This window comes from Brachycentrus maculatus, unplaced genomic scaffold, assembly GCF_059751285.1.
Source record: "Brachycentrus maculatus isolate JH-2025_06_01 unplaced genomic scaffold, ASM5975128v1 h1tg000119l, whole genome shotgun sequence".
NCBI classification, from domain to species: Eukaryota; Metazoa; Arthropoda; class Insecta; order Trichoptera; family Brachycentridae; genus Brachycentrus; species Brachycentrus maculatus.
The window spans coordinates 2,509,334-2,529,364 of NW_028280872.1; the positions used below are offsets into that span (position 1 = coordinate 2,509,334).

At 35.4% G+C, this 20,031-nt stretch overlaps 1 protein-coding gene across 3 annotated transcripts in view; it reads left to right on the plus strand.

The window, feature by feature from the left end:
• Positions 1-1,275: 1,275 nt before the first annotated feature.
• The window catches only part of LOC148309657 (phosphatidylinositol-3,5-bisphosphate 3-phosphatase MTMR4), a 144,942-nt gene continuing 126,186 nt past the window's right edge, over positions 1,276-20,031 (plus strand). For 2 of the 3 annotated variants that reach the window (XM_088259784.1, XM_088259786.1), the window contains exon 1: positions 1,276-1,458. The gene's annotated coding sequence lies outside the window, so the exon portion shown is untranslated. The remainder of the gene's footprint in view (positions 1,459-20,031) is intronic. The other variant, XM_088259785.1, reaches the window with a different exon arrangement.

Below are 20,031 nucleotides of genomic sequence, written 5' to 3' on the forward strand. Positions count from 1 at the left end.
TGCAGTCAAAGGACAGGATGCATCCAACCCACACAAACAAATCATCATATTTTATTTGTACCAAAATGCAACCTACGCATAGGCGGCATACTCTGTAAACTTTACCACAAAGAGTAAAACCATCAATTCCATGTGCTGTCATTTCAACACAGATGAAGAAGAATATGGAAGTCTGGGTGTTCACAGGGCTATCATAGGCTGGTTTAAGTGATTGCTTTATGCATGTGTAACAATCATTATTTTACCTATGATACGACCACAATACTCAAATTTTTGGAACTAATCCATCTTGAGGTGTCAATATAAATACTTCCGAAATGGAGTAACCCAGATTTGTAAACAAAAAGATTTGGACACACTAAAAATTTTGTGAATTCCATATATGCAATGATTTATAATGCTTTTACTCGCAATGCAGGGACATTATTAAAAAATTGAATTTTTCAGTTATAAGTTTTAAATGATTGGTAATTACACATGTAAATTAATTAATTCAGATATAAATTAAATAAATTAATTTTCGGCTGTAAAACCTCATTCATGTCTCTCCACGAGAAAACGTTAGTTCAATTACAGCTATCTAATATGCCACTCTTGAAAAAAATAAAAATTTTGTATTGCAGTGTTTTAGAAAATGGGCCTTACATGCATTTCGCCTGTTGAAACAAATCCTAGCTATTTTTAGCGTTTATGCCCCAATCAAACAGGATTCGTTGGAGATAAATCTAATCTAAACGAGATATCATAGTGTATCTAAATCGCAGTGAAATAGTTAAATCAAATGTTTATGTTTCTCCAACCGTCGCAGTGGTAAATATTGCTTAAAATTTAAATGGAATATTACCAGAAAATAGTAGTTTATCAATATTGCTACGCGTTTTAAAAAAAATATTTCCAGTACCTAATTTTCCATTAGATTACGTCCAACGTCAGTATGTAGGGAATTTTATTTTTGTACTATGGCCACATTATATAAAGCGGACACGGGAGACTACAATCTCATTTACGTTGCCCATCAGCTGGTAAACAAAAGTATTCAAGTCTTGTTCATTTCATTATAAAGTTGTGATTTATGGTTGATAAAATCAAGTTAAATGATTCATAAATAACGTTCTCTATTTCAGTCTAATTTTGTTAGAAAGATTGATGATTCAACTAGTAAACCTTTTGTTCTTATGAAGTATTATTATGTATTATGCAAAAATAGACCTTACTATTGTAGCCATAAGTACTATTTTGGTATACTGGTTATAAAAATATTTTTAGTTGGAATTTAGCGTCGCCTCGTACTTTCTTTCGGTGTGAAGTTTTGTCTGCTTGTGTTCGATGACATTAATATTTGTGCAAAAATATTTTTGTTTGTTGTAAAAAGTGAAGTGTCAACATTTTAACCCAGTTCTAATAATGGATATAGCAGAATATAGGTGCTACTAATAGTTTTCCGCACTCAACAAATAGGTAAGTTATTTTATTGCGCATTGAATTATCTTAGAATATTTTGACACTTGGTTTTGATATTATGATGGCCAACTGTTGTTTTCCATTGCCTTGAGGCAGAACGCTGCTATTTCTTTTGTTCTCGTGGAATTATTTCGATACATAATTTCGATCGCATCCCCTGTTATTCCTTTTTAGGTTACCTAATATTGTTGTTATTGAGGTCAAATAGTGACAATAATTTATTATTACCACACCTCGCGTAGAAAATAGTAGTTTTTTTGTTAATTGCGTCTTTCATATTGAGTTATTCTCATTTGCCGATGTACTGTGTCGAGAATTGAGTATTTATCTTTATATATTTTACCGTGGCAGCTGTAGTAAGACAACTTGACATGTTCAAATCGGCTGAAAGTGAAAACACTGCATTATGTTGTTTATACGCGTTGGCTTGTGTAACAAACATTGCAATGTGGGTACTGGAATACCTCGCTTAGTCCGGCTGATAGGGTCCTCCGCGATCCCATGGACTGTTTGCAACCGAGATATCGATTAATTAAGTGATTTAATACTGATAAATGGTTCAAAGATATCTTTTATTCTATTGTTAGTAAGCCGATGCATGAAGCGGTGTGCCCACTTGAGAGCGAACATAAACTCCTCAGCACAACTGCACTTTCTTCAATAGACAGGTTGACATCTCGCTCACTCCTTAAAAAAATCGACAATTTTCAGTTGTGCATGTTTTCGGAATGCCCAGAAAATGTAATATATCACAGCAAAAGCGGCATATTTTCAACTTGATATTTACCCGCTACAGGGCAAAAAGTGTTTTTGCATTTTTAAGAAAAGTTATTGTTTAATTATTTTTGAAATATACTAAATATTTTTCAAATGGAGAAAAGACATTCAGGTTTTACCTAAAAAGATCTTTTACACAGTAAAAAGTTCAATAAGTGGCTTGATATTTATTTTTAACCTTTTCCGGTCTCCCAAAATTTAAAAAAAATATAGGTAAACAGTTACATTCTAGTTGGAAAAAATCTTTTGTCCTCTGCTCCACATACTGTTGTAATAGATACGAGTGACAAAAATGTAAGATAGGAATTTAAATAAATAATACTAATGATGAAAAAAATGTCGAATAACATCCGACATGGGAGGACCTAAGAGGAAAAAAATCGATGTCGAATGAGATTCGACATTGGACCAGTAAGGGTTAATACATTTTATTATATTTTTAAACTTTAAAAACGATCTCCTGAAAAATCAAGTTTTTATTTATAAATGACGTTATTAAAAGGAGTGAGCGATATGACGTTGTTGAAAGGAGTGAGCGATGTGTTCACCTTGCATTCTCTGCCGGAGCGGACGAATCAAATTGCTTTAGACGGACCGCGAATCTTGTTCAAGTTCGCTATCAAATAGATATCTAGCTTTGGATCGAATTTACGGAATAAACTTTCTATTAAACGGGTGAAATCATTACCCCTTGCGTCATGATTAACGCTTCCATACTGACCTCATACTCGTTCCTTGAACTTTATATTTTCGATAACATTTCAGAAGATCGTGCATTTTCTCCCGTTGAGATTTTATGCCACGAAGATATTAAATATTACATACCGTAGAACGGGGCTACTTGAACTTTGATGTGTTACTTGAGCCCAGTACAAAAAAAATAGATCTGTATTTGGTCTACAATAATGAACGGGACATGATTCCCTGACAGGTGACACTTACAAATACAGATTTAATTTTTTTTTGTACCGGGCTCAAGTAACACATCAATGTTCAAGTAGCCCCGTTCTACGGTACCTTTAATCTTTATATGCCATTATGACCCATCGAACGATTCGCTGATTTTTACTGTTATTTATTTTAGCGCCGTTTTCGTGAGAAATCACCTCAAGGGCGTTTGTCCACTAGACGGAATTACACGGAATTTTACCGTCCGGCACATCAGTTAGCATTTTAAAACGATGATTGGCTTGTGCTTTTGTCCATCTTTCTTCGGATCGGTGCGTGAACACGTTGCGCGTGAATTCGATCACGCTAAACTGTCGTAGTCGCTTTCATTTTTCAAAACCGGACTGCCGGACGGTAAAATTCCGGGTAGTGGACAAGCGCCCCAAGGGCTATTTAAAATTTGCGTATTTTATTACAAATTGATATTTACGTATAGATACAACATTTTGAGTGTATCCAAATACTTGTTCACAGATCTGGATTATCTCCAATAAGGAGTTATTTTTTACATTATTGTTTGACATTGATTATCTCAACATGGATGAAGAAGAATATGGAAGTCTGAACATTTACGGGACTTAGGACCGTCAAAGGCTGATTTAAGTAATCAAAGTGATCACTTTATCACACACGTGTAACATTCACCAATTCTACCCATGAAAATAACTCCTATAATTGGAGATAATCCAGATTTGTGAACAAGTATTTGGATACACTTAAAATGTTGCATGTAAAACTTAAATTAAAAATGGATAGTTTGTTATATGTTTTTTTTTATTACTTCGACTTATGCAACACCGCTTATCATGACCCTACTCATGCTTCACTTTCAAGTTTTATAGCCTATGCCTACTCGTGAGCGGATTTACTCTTTATGTTTAAAGTGACTATAATTTAATGTAATTCATGAGTGAAAATTATAGGCAAAGACACTCGCTATATGCTGATATTTAAAAAAAATTAAACACTTGAATATACCACTTTAATGAGTTTTCTTTATATATACGAGTAGTTTCGAAAACTTACAGATGTATTTATTGATTTGGCGTTTAATTTGTAGAACTCCATTTAAATTAAATAAATGTAATAAAATACTGTAAATAAAAAAATGTAATAAAAAATCTGTGTTTGATTTAAAATTAATACATAAATTAATTTTGAATCTTCCATTCTCACTCGTTATAGACAAGGGAACATCTCTTCAGAATAACTCTTATGCTTATAATACGCAGTTTGTTTTTACATAACTTACAGATGTTTTCATCTTCTGGTAAAAATTAAAAATAACTAACAAAAAACATATTTAGGGGTATATATAGGTTAATAAATATTGATTTTATATTATGTGCTATTTTTGGTTTATGATTTCGTGTATACGGGTCCAGGCCAGATGCGCGCAAGATGTGTACCGCGCTCTAAGTACTGCCACTAGGTAGGTACAGATCGCAGAGCCGGATGCACCCAATCAATCTCCCTTTAAACCCAAACAATATGCACACACTCGCACACATCGCTCACTCCTTTCAACAACGTCATATATCAAAAATCGTCAATTTTCAGTTGTACATATTTTCGGAATCCCCAAAAAATGCTCTATATCCCAGTAAAAGTGGCATATTTTTAACTTAATATTTACCCGCTACAGGGCAGAAAGTGTTGTTTTGGCATTTTGAAGCAAAGGTATTTTTTGATTATTTTTTTAAATACACTAAATATATTTTTTTATGGAAAAAAAATGCCCAGAAAATGTTCTATATCCCGGCAAAAGAGGCATATTTTTAACTTAATATTTACCCGCTACAGGGCAGAAAGTGTTGTTTTAACATTTTGAAGAAAAGGTATTGTTTAATTATTTTTTTAAAATACAATAAATATTTTTCAAATGGTGAAAAAACATTCAGTTTTTACCTAAAAAGATCTGTTGCACAGTAAAAAGTTGAAAAAAATAAGTGACTTGATATTTATTTTTAATACATTTGATTATATTTTTAAACTTTAAAAACGATCTCCTGAAAAATCATGTTTTTTTATATATTTTTATTTTATTTATTTACGGTTCACAAACAATGAAAAACATATTACAATAAACGAAATACAGTGCAATACAGATAGTTTTGATGTTTTTCATCAATTACATGGGAACACAACAAGCTTACAGAAACAATAAAGGTGCAGGTTAAACACATATATAAATAATAGTAATTTGGTGGTAAAAAAAAAAGGTAGTAACAATTAAAAGTAATGAAGTAAGAAAAATAAAAATAAAAATTAGAAGTAAAAATAAAAAGTGAAATTAAACTACGCTACATAAGGTATAAAATTCAAGACTCCACCAAATTGGTGAAATCAATTTGAAATTGATTTCACCAATCCGGTAATAGTCCTCTTGTATTTCTCCGTGCCATCATTAAATATGTCGATGGTCACATTATCAGTATTTTCTAAATTATTATACAATCTTAGCATCCTAGAAATATGACGTTGTTGAAAGGAGTGAGCGATATGTATAATTTCGTCCTGCTCTTTGTCGTCTCTGATTTAATTTCCTTACGCAACGAGCTCTGACGATTAGCTGGGCGTCGGATTCTTAGTGAACGCACTCACAGAAATGTGGACATGGTCCATACTACCGATAAGACTTATAGAACTGTGGATCCATCCGGTACTATATTGTTTTATTTACTCCAAATGTCTGTACACGACGGATTCTCCAGTTCTTTGGACACGTTGCGCGTGGCATCGAGGATAACCTGGAACTACTGGTTGTGATCGGTAACCTGGAGGGGAAGAGGGAGAGGAAGATCTCCAAGGACCGATCAAGTTAAGGCAGCAGCAGGCACCTCGGTGGTTAGAGCGCTACTTGCAGCGCAGTCAAGGGATAACTGGAGAAGAGTCATTGCTTCCACAAGGGTCCCGACCCTCAGTAATGAGCAATAAGACGGAGAACAAGAAATTTACTCCTAGATTTATTACATTATTTTGTTGACATCTCAACATAGATGGAGATGAATATTGAGGTTTGGCTATTTACAGGGCTTACGACCGTCATAGACTTGGTTGGATTTATCACCAAACATTATTATTATGCAATAGTGCTATAGCCTTCAACTTAATTTTCTTTAAACCCAGGTAACATTCAATGTAATTGCATTTTTGCTTCAAATACCGTTTTCGTATTGAAAAAATAAGTTTTTCTTCGAAATAAATAAATATATGATTATGAAATGAATGGAGTTATTGAAAGGTAAGGAGATAAATAAAATGGTCGGTCGCGTATTGACTTTGTATATTTGAGAGTACCCGAAAAACGTTTGTGGAAAAAAAAGTTATACGATTTTGATGTATAGCTCGTGTCCTCGAGAATTGCGTACATTATCGATTTTCTGTTCACGTGTTAATTGTATATAATATCGCTCACTCCTTTCAAGAACGTCATAAATCAAAATACTTGATTTTTCAGGAGAACGATTTTAAAGTTTAAAAATATAACACAATGTATTAAAAATAAATATCAAGCCACTTATTGAACTTTTTACTGTGCAACAGATCTTTTTAGGTAAAACCTGAAGGTTTTTTCTACATTTGAAAAATATTTAATTTATTTATAAAAATAATTAAATAATACATTATCTTCAAAATGCAAAAACAACATTTTCTGCCTGTAGCAGGTAAATATTAAGTTAAAAATATGCCTCTTTTGCTGGGATAAAGTACATTTTTCTGGGCATTTCGAATGCATGCACAACTGAAAATTGACGATTTTTGATTTATGACGTTCTTGAAAGGAGTGAGCGATATGTGAACATGAATATTTCATGAAACGAAAGGTTGTTAAACGTAATGTTTCCGTGCTCGATCTAAGATAAAATTTCGTTTGCAAACTCACGGTGCATCAACCCCTAATTTATTTATATCGATTTACCCGATCTTGATATTTTTTTCTTTTATTGATTCGGCCGTCACTTTGTGGTAATATAAATCCATTTTTAATTTAAGTTTTACTTATCAAATACCGCTATTTCTAAAAATCGTTTGCGAAACGTGTTTAAGAAATGAAGTTCGCTAACCATTTCATAGATAACGATCTCAAATATAGCAAAAATAACGTAGAAATCCTAAAAAAATATTAATACGAATAGTCATAAAGTGAACATTTTGAAAAAAATGTTAATTCATAAAAATACAAATAATAATAAACTCACTATCAACAATGAGGCAATGACTAAAGCCTCCCCCTTACAAAAAATAAAAATAAGAAACAGCTCCTACCCTCTCTTCATCCTTCAACGTCCCAAGGACACAACTCTAAAATTTAGACTGAGCTTCACGTACGGTGTTTGAAAATTATGTGGAATGCATCGAAATACGTATAAAAATATATTTTAAGAAATATTGGTACATCCCAAGTAAAGCTTAAATTAAAAAAAAATCTTTGAAATTTTTTAAACTTTTATCTTTTTGTCTACTTTTTTAGTGCCGACATCAATAAATTATTTTTAAAAAATTCCGCGTCTTGCTGCGCTGGGATATATGCGTCTCATTTACTCGCATAGTAAGCATAGTTTAAAATAGATCGTGATTGACGCTGGCTTGTGATTGGCCGGTCCCATTGACTGCGTCGCGGCCGTGACCCCGCGATGCGCTTCCTGGCCGCGACGACCGGCAGCCATAAATAGGACGCGGTCCGCGCAAGGAGCGCACTCGGCGGGCGGGGGCCGCGACAGAGGGATGCTGATCTTGTATCGGCACTTGCGTGCAAATTGTTTCCCTGACCACCGCCAACACGCTATATTTGCAACTTATGATTAACGACTTGCAAACGGGCTTTTAATAACTGTTTAGTCGATGATTAATCGTGTTAATATATTATTAATTCGACCACAAGATCTCAACCTTTTTATCTCTTGTCCATTTTTTTTTTCATGAACTATTTTCTATTTGTTAGAATAATAGTTATTATTACTCATATATTTATTTACCTTACTTACGTACAAATGAGCAGTGTCCAAGGTACACAAGCTAGTACAAGTACGGTGTACAATTCTGAATTCCCTATCAATTTATGCTAATATTATTTTCCCACCTACAATTCGTCCTGCATTTTCTTTCCCATGTCTTAGAGACAAATAAAGAGTTCACGTATTCGTGGAAGCCTGGGGGTAACAGACATCAATGGTAAGGTAGAGGAAAGGCAATTGAGATGGTATGGCCACATAGGACGTAGAGAACTTGAACATATTGTAAACCGGGCGCTCACCATAGATCTGCCTCGAAAGACATCTAGAGGAAGACCAAAAATTCATGGATGCTGCAAAAAGAAAACACGATTCGAAGGCTTGGCCTAGGTGTCGTTGTCCATGATAGAAGGATCTACGACTTAGAGGAGGAGGAGAGCTGACCCCAACAGTCTTCAAAGACGACAAGTTGGGATGTGGCCAGAAAGAAGACAGCAGTAATATCACATGGATAATCTGTGCAGAAAATATAACATACATGTTTTCTAATCAAATTTCATTTCAAATTGTTCAATTTTATTTTTAATATCACCTTTAGATGACTTTTTAGCTTTTCTCTCGACTTGCGGTCTCCTAGATGTACGACAATGCCCCCAAAAGAGCTACACGTGACCCCCGTTGAGAAACACTGGGTTGAGTAGATAGCCCGACGATATATGGCGTGGACGTTTTGGGATACGCCGCTCGTATGGTGGATGGTGCATCAGACCGCGATATCGCGTCGTCAGCTCGCAGATTATAATGTAGCACAGTAGAACCTCTCATAACGAGTAATTCGCAAAACGAGCAAGGAAATCGAAATCTTTTAGTACACAACCAAGGTACACGATTTACACACAACGAAGGTTTGATAGTCCCAAGAATTAACAATAAATATGGGAGTCGAACACTACAATATATCGTTCCGAACATTTTAAATTTGTTGCCGACTGATGTTAGAGGTCAAAATAAAATATGGAACGAAGGCAAAATAAAGGAATGGGTAAATGATCAAGAGTTTTATTTTATTTAATACATAGATACATTCAAAATAGATACATTCAAATATACATATTTATTTCATATATACATTTACTATATGTATACTAATACATATACATATATGTAAATGTATATGTATTAGTTAATTTTATGAAAATTGTAAAATGTTCATATTCTTAATTTTTCTCTCTTTTTTGTGTGTATATTAGGTTTAAATCGTTAAAAACAATAAAAAATGTATTAAAAAAGAACTCCATCGATAAGACACACAAGGTGGCTTGTTGGGTCTCTGCAAAAAAAAATGTTCTAAATACGTAAAAATTGTAATTTAAATAAATGTATACAAATAATAAAAAAATAAAAAAAGTGAAATAGTTGCTCCCTTAACCCTTTCCGGTCCCCCAAAATTAAAAAAAAATCTAGATAGACAGTTACATTCCAATTGGAAAAAAATCATTTGTCTTATGCTCCATATAATGTTGTAATAGATACGAGTGACAAAAATGTAAGCTTGGAATTTAAATAAATAATACTAATCATGAAAAAAATGTCGAATAACATCCGACATGGGACCTAAGAGGAAAAAAACGATGTTGAATGAGATTCGACATTGGACCAGTAAGGGTTAACGAGCGACGTTACAGAGAATAAGCAAGTTCCGTTTTCACGACATTCACTTGTGAGCCGGGATTTCCGCGCCAGTAAAATATAATAAAATGTTTCGCTTAGCGAGTAAGATTCTGAAATGAATTATCCTCGCTGTGCGAGGTTCCACTGTATAGTCAATAGTGAGCGGTGGTGAACGGAACCCATTTAGTCGAGGAATGCCAGATTGGATTGCAGTTAGCTGGGATTGTCCGACTGGTCTCATTGACCCGACCGTCTATGGAATACCTGAATGGTTGCGACACTGCTCCGTATATGACCATTACCGTGTGTTGTTGTAAAATGCCCGAAGAATACAAAATGCGACTTGCGAAATAATGAATTTGCGATGCTGCAAATTGTGTGATAGATATCGTGGTCGTACGGGAGAAAATGACCAACTACCAAAATGTAAAATGTTCAGGAGGGCTATTTAAGTCACTTTTGCTTGGCAAGAAAATAAACATCAATGCAGTTAGTCATTTTAAACAAGTCAATATATTATACTTCCAAGTTTAAAATCCTTTTGGATTTTTTTCAGGGCAATATTAAGCTAGTAAGATATCAAATAGTTAATGATCACGTTTTTGTAAAAATGCACTTGGTCACTTTCTCCTGTATGACTACGGTATAAGTATAAGTATATATATTTTGATATTATTTTTTTGACATCTCATCAAAGATGAAGAAGAATATGGGCATTTACACACGTGTAACATTCACCAATTCTACCCATTATTTACTACTCAAATTCTTTGATGAGGTGTCAAAAAATAATATGAAAATAACTCCTGTAATTGGAGATAATCCAGATTTTGTGAACAAGTATTTGGACACACTCAAAACGTTGTAAATATATATATTTTGTTTCTTATGTGTTTTTTTGCTTCTTATTTGGAAATTCTAATGATACATAATTAATAAAAATAATAATTTTGGGTGCATGAATGTGGAAAAGGCGAATATTGTTTGCAAAGACAGATTGATGTGGCGTTCTATTCTCTCTGCCTAGCTCTGTGCTCGGGTTTTCCTGGTAATGATGACAAAAAATATTGAAATGTGAATCGCTCCATTTTTCAACTTGATGTTAATATATTTTTAAATAACTTACACAGCCACGCTTTATTATGGTTCTGCCTGATTAAATGGAAAAGAAAGGAAAAAAAATAAATGTTTAATTTCGCATTGATTGTAGCCCATTGAAAATATTAAAGATTTATAAAATAACAATGGGATCGTAAAATAAAAGTTACAGCAGCTGTCGAGGAGCACACTGTCTAGATGTATTTCGACTTTTATCTTCGATTTTTCACCCTTCTGAAATTAACTTTTTTAAGACAATTCTGATATGAATTGTCGGCCGAAATCGAAGAGCAATATTTTTATCCATCTATTCACCCAATAATGGCTAGATGAGACTAGTCCTTAATCACGTGATCATATTGATATTTTTAACTTAACTAATCAAAGAAGAGCGATGCTAATATAGCCATGTTTTATTCTATTGAATCTTTCTGTAGCATCCGTGATTTTTTAGATCTGCCTCTAGATGTCTTATCCTTGTTCTTCTTCTTCTTCGTCTTGTTGTAGGCCTTGTGGCCTGTTTTTAAGAGGGATTAGCCTCCTGCGATGTCGATTCCCAGCTATCGACCCATCTCTTTGGTGGTCTGCCCGGGAGTTGTCTACCATGGGGTTGGACAGTTCGATGTGGGGGGAGTCTGGATGGTTCCATTCTCCTCACATGCGCATATCATTGTCTCCTTCGTTGCCTTCCCCACCTAACGACATCTTCGATCTCGCATATTTCCCTGATCCTGGCGTTTCATATTCAATCTCGAAGACTCTTGCCTGATATGCTTCTTAGAGTCTTCATTTCTGACACTCTAAGCGCTTTATTCTTGTTCTTTATCTTAAAATAGATCCTACTTCAATCAATTCAATGCACTTTTAATGTTTTGTAAACAAACGCTAAGTACCATTTAGGCATGCTAGTCTTCTGGTCTGCAAAAATGCAGTTCATGAACGATACCGGATATTTTTGGTATCTGGGTTAAGATGCTAAATTCTTTTGACAAACAAAATGGACCCAGAATAAAAATAATAAGCCTGTGTTTTTATTATCATATTTTTTGACTCATTGTGAACGATTTATTATTCATCTCGTTTCGGCACTGATGTCATTTTTGATAGCTATGAAAATGAAGTCTGACTTCAGTATTATTATTTATTTTTAATTATTTAATAAATAATAATCGTAAATTAATAAATAAATTTAATAAATAATAATAAATTACCTTTATTTAGACAATTTAATACAATTTCTATACATTTCTACTTAGTACAATCTTACAATTTTATATTATTTTTTGACATCTCATCAAAGATGAAGAAGAATATGGAAGTCTGGGTATTATAATTTTAGTTGCGCTGAGCCTCTCAAAAAAAGAGACTGAGCTCTTGTGCTTGGAGAGGGAATATGTTTTTAAAAACAATCATTTTCATCTTCATGTAACTCTTATCGTCACCCAATGGTGCATAGGGCACTGAATCGTATATAAGTAGTGTTATCTTGGTTGTTAAATACACGGAAGAAAGACGATCAGCCTTGCGCTTCAGGTACACTCCAATGTAATATTGATAAATAAAACTTATTTTCGTTAATTTATTCGGCTGTCACTTCGTGGTAATACCTATCCATATTCAATTTAAGTTTTACTTGGTAAATATCACTATATTTTTTCACATTATTAAAGTATATATGTATTTAAACACACAACCCTGCATTCTATATAGGCAGCAAAGCAGTGTCTACCCTGGATTACTCGCGCTCCATATAGAAACACGACCAGTGCCTACTATACTTTATCCTCACCCAACCCTACTTCCTACCCCGATTAAAAACTCTGTGCACGCCACTGCTGAATTCCTATACATTTTTACTTTTGTAATCGTACAAAAATAATTTCATTAATTGATTCGGCTGTCACTTTGTGGTAATATTTATCCATCTTTAATTTAAGTTTTACTTGGTAAAAACCACTATTTACCAAGTGGAAAGTGGTATTTGCCAAGTAACTTCAATCAAAAATAAAAATTACTTCAAGTTTTACGATACGCAGCTAATAAACATCGATAATATTCATATTATTTTTTGACATCTCATCAAAGATGAAGAAGAATATGGAAGTGGAAATGTTAGATGTACGCGCCTGGCGTGTACTCAACGCGTTAATTTCAAGTCTTTGCGTTAGCTTCGTTCTGACGAGACGAGACCTTCGAGCCCTAGTCTTGCCGAAAGTATAATCATGACTGCGCGATATACCTTTTGTTTGTCGAGTTTACCTATTTTGGGTACGCGTGAGTCGGTCCGCGGTTCGCGTCCGCCCGCGGCAAGGCCGCGGCGAGGTCGCTAATCACCATAATGCAGCGTTGCTGGTCGCTGTGTGTATGTAGTTGTTCGCGACAAGTAATACCTCGTATCTCAACTATTTGCAAAGAGTAAAATCGGGATACAATTTTATATTGTTGCACATTATCAATGAATTTCGCAACTTAGTTGCAAAAAAAGAACAAAAAATAATTGTTTTGCAAGAGCAGATCTGTCAAGAAGCCTAGATGCTTCTGTATCAGATCTGGGCATGCGATGGGACAGCTTTCAATATATTTGCAAAGAGTTACTTCTTAGCATTCTGCTGGTCCTGTCCGCGCACAATGGTGCACAGGGCACCCCGTCGGATCGACGTGGTGTTAACTCGATCGTCTTTTTTTTAGATGATAAGTATTTGTGTTCTTGTTAAAGGAATGGTATTCGTTACCTTTTCTCGGTTTGTATTTCTTTCAACTTAAGTTTTTGTCAAGTTGTCGAATATATTAGCAGCTGGAAATACGCAGTACGCAACCAAATTAGTGCACTTATTGGCGTAACTAGCTATGAATGATCGATTCGAAAAAACTAATTAAATAAAGACTTCTTTCAAAGAAGTTGTTATTTAATTCGATCATCCATGTCTAAATTCAATAGTATTGCTCTTGTTATATAATAATAACAGCCTTAGTGCAATTTATTGCAATGTTTAATTAATGTTTTACTTAGTAAATACCACTATTTCTTAAAATCTACTGTGACACGTGTTTCGATGCATTCCGCATCATTTTCAAACACCGTATGATGCGGAATGCATCGAAACACGTGTCACAGTAGATTTTAAGAAATAGTGGTATTTACTGAGTAAAACATTAATTAAAAACGGATATATTTTACCACAAAGTGACTGCCGAATCAATCAATGAAATTTATTGCAATGTTTTAAGGTGGAAAATAATACGTACAGTCATGTTTAAGTTCATATAGTGATTATTTTACTATCCGTATTTTTCTGTATTTTACGATTACCCGACGTTTTTTTGCGTGCCGACCATATCCCTAGAGTCCCAAAGCAAGTCAAACTCCTAAAGATTTATGAAACTACTAACTATCACGCCGCTTGATACAGGGGTTGGCAGAGAGAATAGAACGCCACTCTAATATGAATTGCAAACAATATTCGCCTCTTCCGCATTCATGCATCTCCTCATACATACCCGCTGAATATTCCGACTTCTGACCTGACCAACTTTCAAGTATTTGAAATACTCGATCACGCCAAGTTTTCCTCGGCCTCACTCTGCTTCTATTACCAACCACATTTATGTATTAAATTCGTTTTACTATTCTTTATTCCCTCATTCGATTCACATGTCCAAACCATTTCAACACACCTTTCTTAATTTTATTCACAGTGCTTATTTCAGCCTTGCGTTCCTTGCTTATATCACCATTCGAACATCTGTCATGCAACGTTTTGCCGTACATTCGTCTGAGAGATCGCATTTCGACTGAATACATTTATTTATTTAACTTTTTTTGTGGTTTCTGTTTGTTGTCTGTCGATGTTGTCCTTTCTTGCATTTTAGTTGTCGCGAGTTACGAGGTTTCGCCTTGCACGAATACACGTGTGATAGATAGTTTGTAGTTAGCGCGGTCTAACGTCCACTCGGCCGTTTCCACATCGGCCAAACTAGCAACTGGACATCCGCATTACATTATCATAAATCATACCATCGCTTACGTCATCGCCAGCTCCCGGCTCAAAGTTATGGCTACTATGGTACAGCCTGCCAGCTTAGGGCCCTCACTTGCGCATATCAAGCCTTGCTGCAATCAGATGTGTCGGGTTGTGGTCCCGTGGTTAGTGTCGCGGACTCTTAGGTCAGGTTCGAATTTAATCAATATATCGTAGTCGTACAGGAAAAAGTGACCAACTAACAAAATGTAAAATGTTCAGGAGGGCTATTTAAGTCACTTTTGCTTGGCAAGAAAATGAACATCAATGCAGTTAGTCATTTTTAACAAGTCTATATATTATACAACCAAGTTTAAAATCCTTTGGGATTTTTTCAGGGCAATATTAAGCTAGTAAGATATCAAATAGTCAATGATCACGTTTTGGTAAAAAATGCACTTGGTCACTTTCTCCTGTATGACTCCGATATTTAGAATAAAATTCGCAACATAGTTCATAAAAAAAAATTGCTTTGCATGAGAAGGTCTGCCAGGAAGCCTAGATGCTTCTGTATCAGATCTGGGAATGCGGTGGGACAGCTTTTAATATTATCCTTACCCAAGGGGTAGAAACTGGCTACAAGCACCTGTTGATCGAAAAAAATAGGCCTTTATCCAGCAGTGGAGGGCAGAAGGCTAACAAAGAAGACGATAGTGTGTTCGATTAGAGGCGAATTTCCACTCCACTGCATTTTTCTTTATTATTGTAATTAAAACATAAAGCGCGTCAGTCTAATTGTGGTTGGTGTGCGGGGGCCTCATCACGACCAATGACTTGTTAACATTGCGCACGTTTATCGTTACACGGCGACCACGGCTCACCGATCACAGGCGATACAATGGGGCTCTCTCAATGAGCGGAAAGTAATCGCGAACGCGTTCCAATAGCCCCGAATTCCACATTTTATTACTTCCGTTTTTCCGCCACTATTACACACTATTTCAACCTAAAGATATCAATTGTAATATAATACGTTGATCACTGATTGAAGAAAATTACTTTATATCAAAAAGTATTTTTTATTTTTGATATGTTTAACAGTAAATCAGTGATTTTCCAATCAAATAACATAGATCTGAAACTACGCAAACTTCTTGTCAAAACGTATGTATGGAGTGTGCTACTGTATGGTTGCGGGACATGGTGCCTATCTGAAAGAGATATGGATAGGCTGAATGCGTTGGAGATGTGGATCTATAGAAGAATGCTCGGGATATCCTGGAGAGACCACATCTCCCAACGACGAGGTACTACGATTGATCAAGGAAAGAAAGCACCTACTCGCGACTATCTCCAAAAGACGCGCCGAATGGATCGGCCACGTGCCAAGACAAGAGGGTTTCCTGCACCAAATAATGGAGAGGACGATCGAGGGAATAAACGCCAGAGGACGCCCACGCCGCGAATACCTAAGCGACTTATACGAAGACATGGGCTGCTCGACGTATGAGGAGCTGAAGAGGACTTCCGAAAATAGGCGAGAATGGCGAAAGAGATGTCACCTGTTGCTACAGAGCAATTCGCAGAATTGAGACCAGAGAGAGAGACTGGGAGGATTTCATTGTTTGAACGTAATATACACGCGTGTGCGTTGTGTTCTCGATGCTGCGTGCTGAGGATGGGATGTGGTCTCCTCCACAAGTGTCTTCCAGTGTCTCCTATCCCTGGCCATCCTTTCCCCAATTCCCATTCCTTCCTGTTCTTCTACTTTCTTCTTCCGCACACTTCATCTACCCTTTTCTTGGTTTGCCTTAGTAATTCACAATAAATCCTATTTTGTACAATAGTTTCGTTCCATGATTTGATTTTCGAGTTTTGTTTAAAAAACAAACGTTTTAAAGTTTTCAACATAAATTATTATAATTCGACTACAAATTGCGGAGTTTCGACAATATTCTTCTGTTTTTAGGGGATTGCAATTATAAAACCTTTGGAGGAAATACATTTTTTGCGAGTTTTTTTGTACAATAGATTTTGTATGAATTTGTAAGAAAACACGAAATTTTTACAGCTATTTTTGTATTACAAATCTCAATATCCTAAAATTTGCCTATTTCGACAATTCCGTTGAGAATTAGTTACGAAAAGGACTCCGATAAGCAACCGATAGGGCTCTTGTGCACTACACGGAATTTTACTGTCCGGCAGTCCGGTTAGCATGATAAAACGGATGATTGGCTTTGCATTTGGCCGTCTTTCTAAGAATCGGTGCGTTTAATTGGTGCGTGAACACGTTGCGCGTAAATTCGATCGTGCTAAACTGTCGTAGTCGCTTTTATTAAAAAAAAATAATAAAAAACGGACTCCCGGACGGTAAAATTCCGTGCAGTGCACAAGCGCTTTTAGGCGGATTTATGATTCTTTGCTTGGTTAAAGGTAGTCCCTGAGGGCGATCGTTGGTTCAAGTAATCTCACTATCCAGTTTTGCTGTTTTGCATTCTCAAGTTGTTAGCCTCGTATAATGATCCTACTTCCTACGTAAAGCATTTTGTGATTTATAATTAAAACGTCTTAGTAATTTATAGCCACCCTTTCTTTACTCGACACCAAATACCTAGCCTGTAAATCCGGGAACACACTTGCAGCTCCTAGCTGCCTGTGTGTGTGTCCCGCTTTAGGCTTCAGATAAGTAACGCGCATAACCGACTTGTGTCGATAATAATCGATCATGGATATTAACCGATTACTGGAATATTCAATCGTATTTCATTTATCTTTCAGTTGTCTTTACCTAATGCTATATTGGAAGAAGAGGGCAATCTGCTTTTACAATTTTAGGGTGGGTGGCTAAAAGGTGATTTTTTACAAAACGAATAGTTGCAATTCAATATTTTTTACGCATACCATTGTCTTCTTCGTTGCCTTCCCCACCTGACGACATCTTCGATCTTGATCTGTTAGACATCGCGCCCTGAATATCATGTATTGTAGCCAAAAATTGCGAATCGGTTGAATAAATTCGCATAGTATTAGATTGGTTTTGTCTAACTGTTAGCGGGTAGTTCCGTTATGGTCAAAATAACCATTTGTGGTGGAAATAATCGCGTAATGTATTACATTCGGCTACGGTCGATAAATCTGTGATAAATGGTGATACGGTGGTGGAGTGGGGGGGTCGGAATTCATCTCCAGACGGTAGCAATTACAAAAATAAATTAAATACATGATAATAATTAGTCCAATGGATTGGCCGTCATATCGAAGATGACCGACTATAGATGGAAGATTAGTACCGTATATTATTTTTTAACATTTTTTTAGATTACTTTTTTTAAGCAATTTTCAGACGCACTTAATTTTTAAGCAATTTTTTTTATTCCTGATTTTTTTAAGTCTTTTTTTATATATTGTATGAAAGGAATCCAGCACCATTGTTTACATACATCTTTCAATAATTAATGCAATTGGATGTTCAATAATGAGCCGAATGGTGAACGTTACACAAGTGTATAAAGTGATCACATTAGCGTCTTCTGAATGCATATTTATTATAACTTTAGCCGCTGAGGACTATGTGTTTACAACATTTTGAGTGTGTCCTAATACTTGTTCACAAATTTGGATTATCTCCAATTATAGGAGTATTTTTCATATTATTTTTTGACATCTCATCAAGGACGAAGATGAATATGGAAGTCTGGGCATTTACGGGGCTGACGACCGTCATAGGCTGATTTAAGTGATCACTTTACACACGTGTAACATTCACCAATTCTACCCATTATTAACAACCACACTACTCAAATTCTTAGAAGTTATATATGAACTATATATAACTTCTAAGAATATATATATCTATAGAAATATATACGAACCAATATTGAAACATTGTTCTTGAATCACTAGAACTTCACTAGAGACATCTATTGGTGAGACGAAAATAAAACCTTTATAATACAAACAACTGTTGATTTTTTTCGAATTTCGAACAATTTTCGATGAAAAAAAAATTTGTTTTAAAATCTGAACAGACGCGTTTCTTATGCTAATAAAATAGACCTTACATATTTCATAGATAAGATTTAGTATTTACACCAGTATCATTATCGATAAAACCGGTTTTAAGGTTTAGTACTGCAATTTAACGATATTCCGTTTATCTACAAGTTGTAGTTCTCAACTTAAGTTATTTATTTTACGGTCTACGTTCCATTACTCGGGGCATAAGTGTTTTCTGATAGATTTCACAACAATTTAGGATTCAAGGATACCTTCTAGGGCTTTGCTAGCCTGAGGTTGGAGCTTTTGAATGAATAAAATAATCGTAGGAAACTGAGCGAAATCGACGATTATTTTGCTAAATTATAGAAAGCTAACCAAACTTCTAAAAGCAGCAGAAAGGAGAAAAATTGACGTTTTCCAAATGTGGTGTTGGAGGCGCTTGCTCCGAATCCTATGGACAGCTAGACTTGAAATGTAGTATTTTCGTAATTTTAGAGAGTTGATTATAAAAAAAATCAACAAACTTCAAAAGTGCGAACAAAACTTGATTCCTTTTTCAAAGCAGGATTACCGAAAGCAAGCGCGTCGATATCAAACAGCAACGTCACTTCACGACGAGTGTCCGAAGACAATAGAATTTTGTTTGTGCTTTGTATTTTTTTTTCTAAATACAGTATTCATATTGTCAAAAAAAGTTTATTAAATAATAATAATAATAAAACCCTTATCCGCACCCCAATGGTGCATAGGGCACTGCTTCATATGAACACAGTGTTATCTTGATCGTTTACACACGGAGGAAAGGTGATCAGCCCTCCGCTTCAGGTACCAGTCCAGGGTAATATTGAATAAATATTACAGTGAAAAAATCACTTAAATTTATTTGACCCCCCTGGGAATCGAACCCGGGACCTCCAGAACGGTAGCCGAGCGTGCTGACCATTACACCACAGAGGCGGACTTATTTTAAACCTATTTTTATACAGCGGGCTTTCGGCTTTGACGGACACCTCCTCGGTCCAATTAGTCGTTTATATCGAGGTTTTACTGCACATGTTTTAGAATGCCCAGTGGGATCATTTCAAGTATGCTGAAAAGTTGACATTCTTTTGATTTTCGGGCATGGGTGGAGTGGGCATGCTCTGAGCGCGTCCGAACAA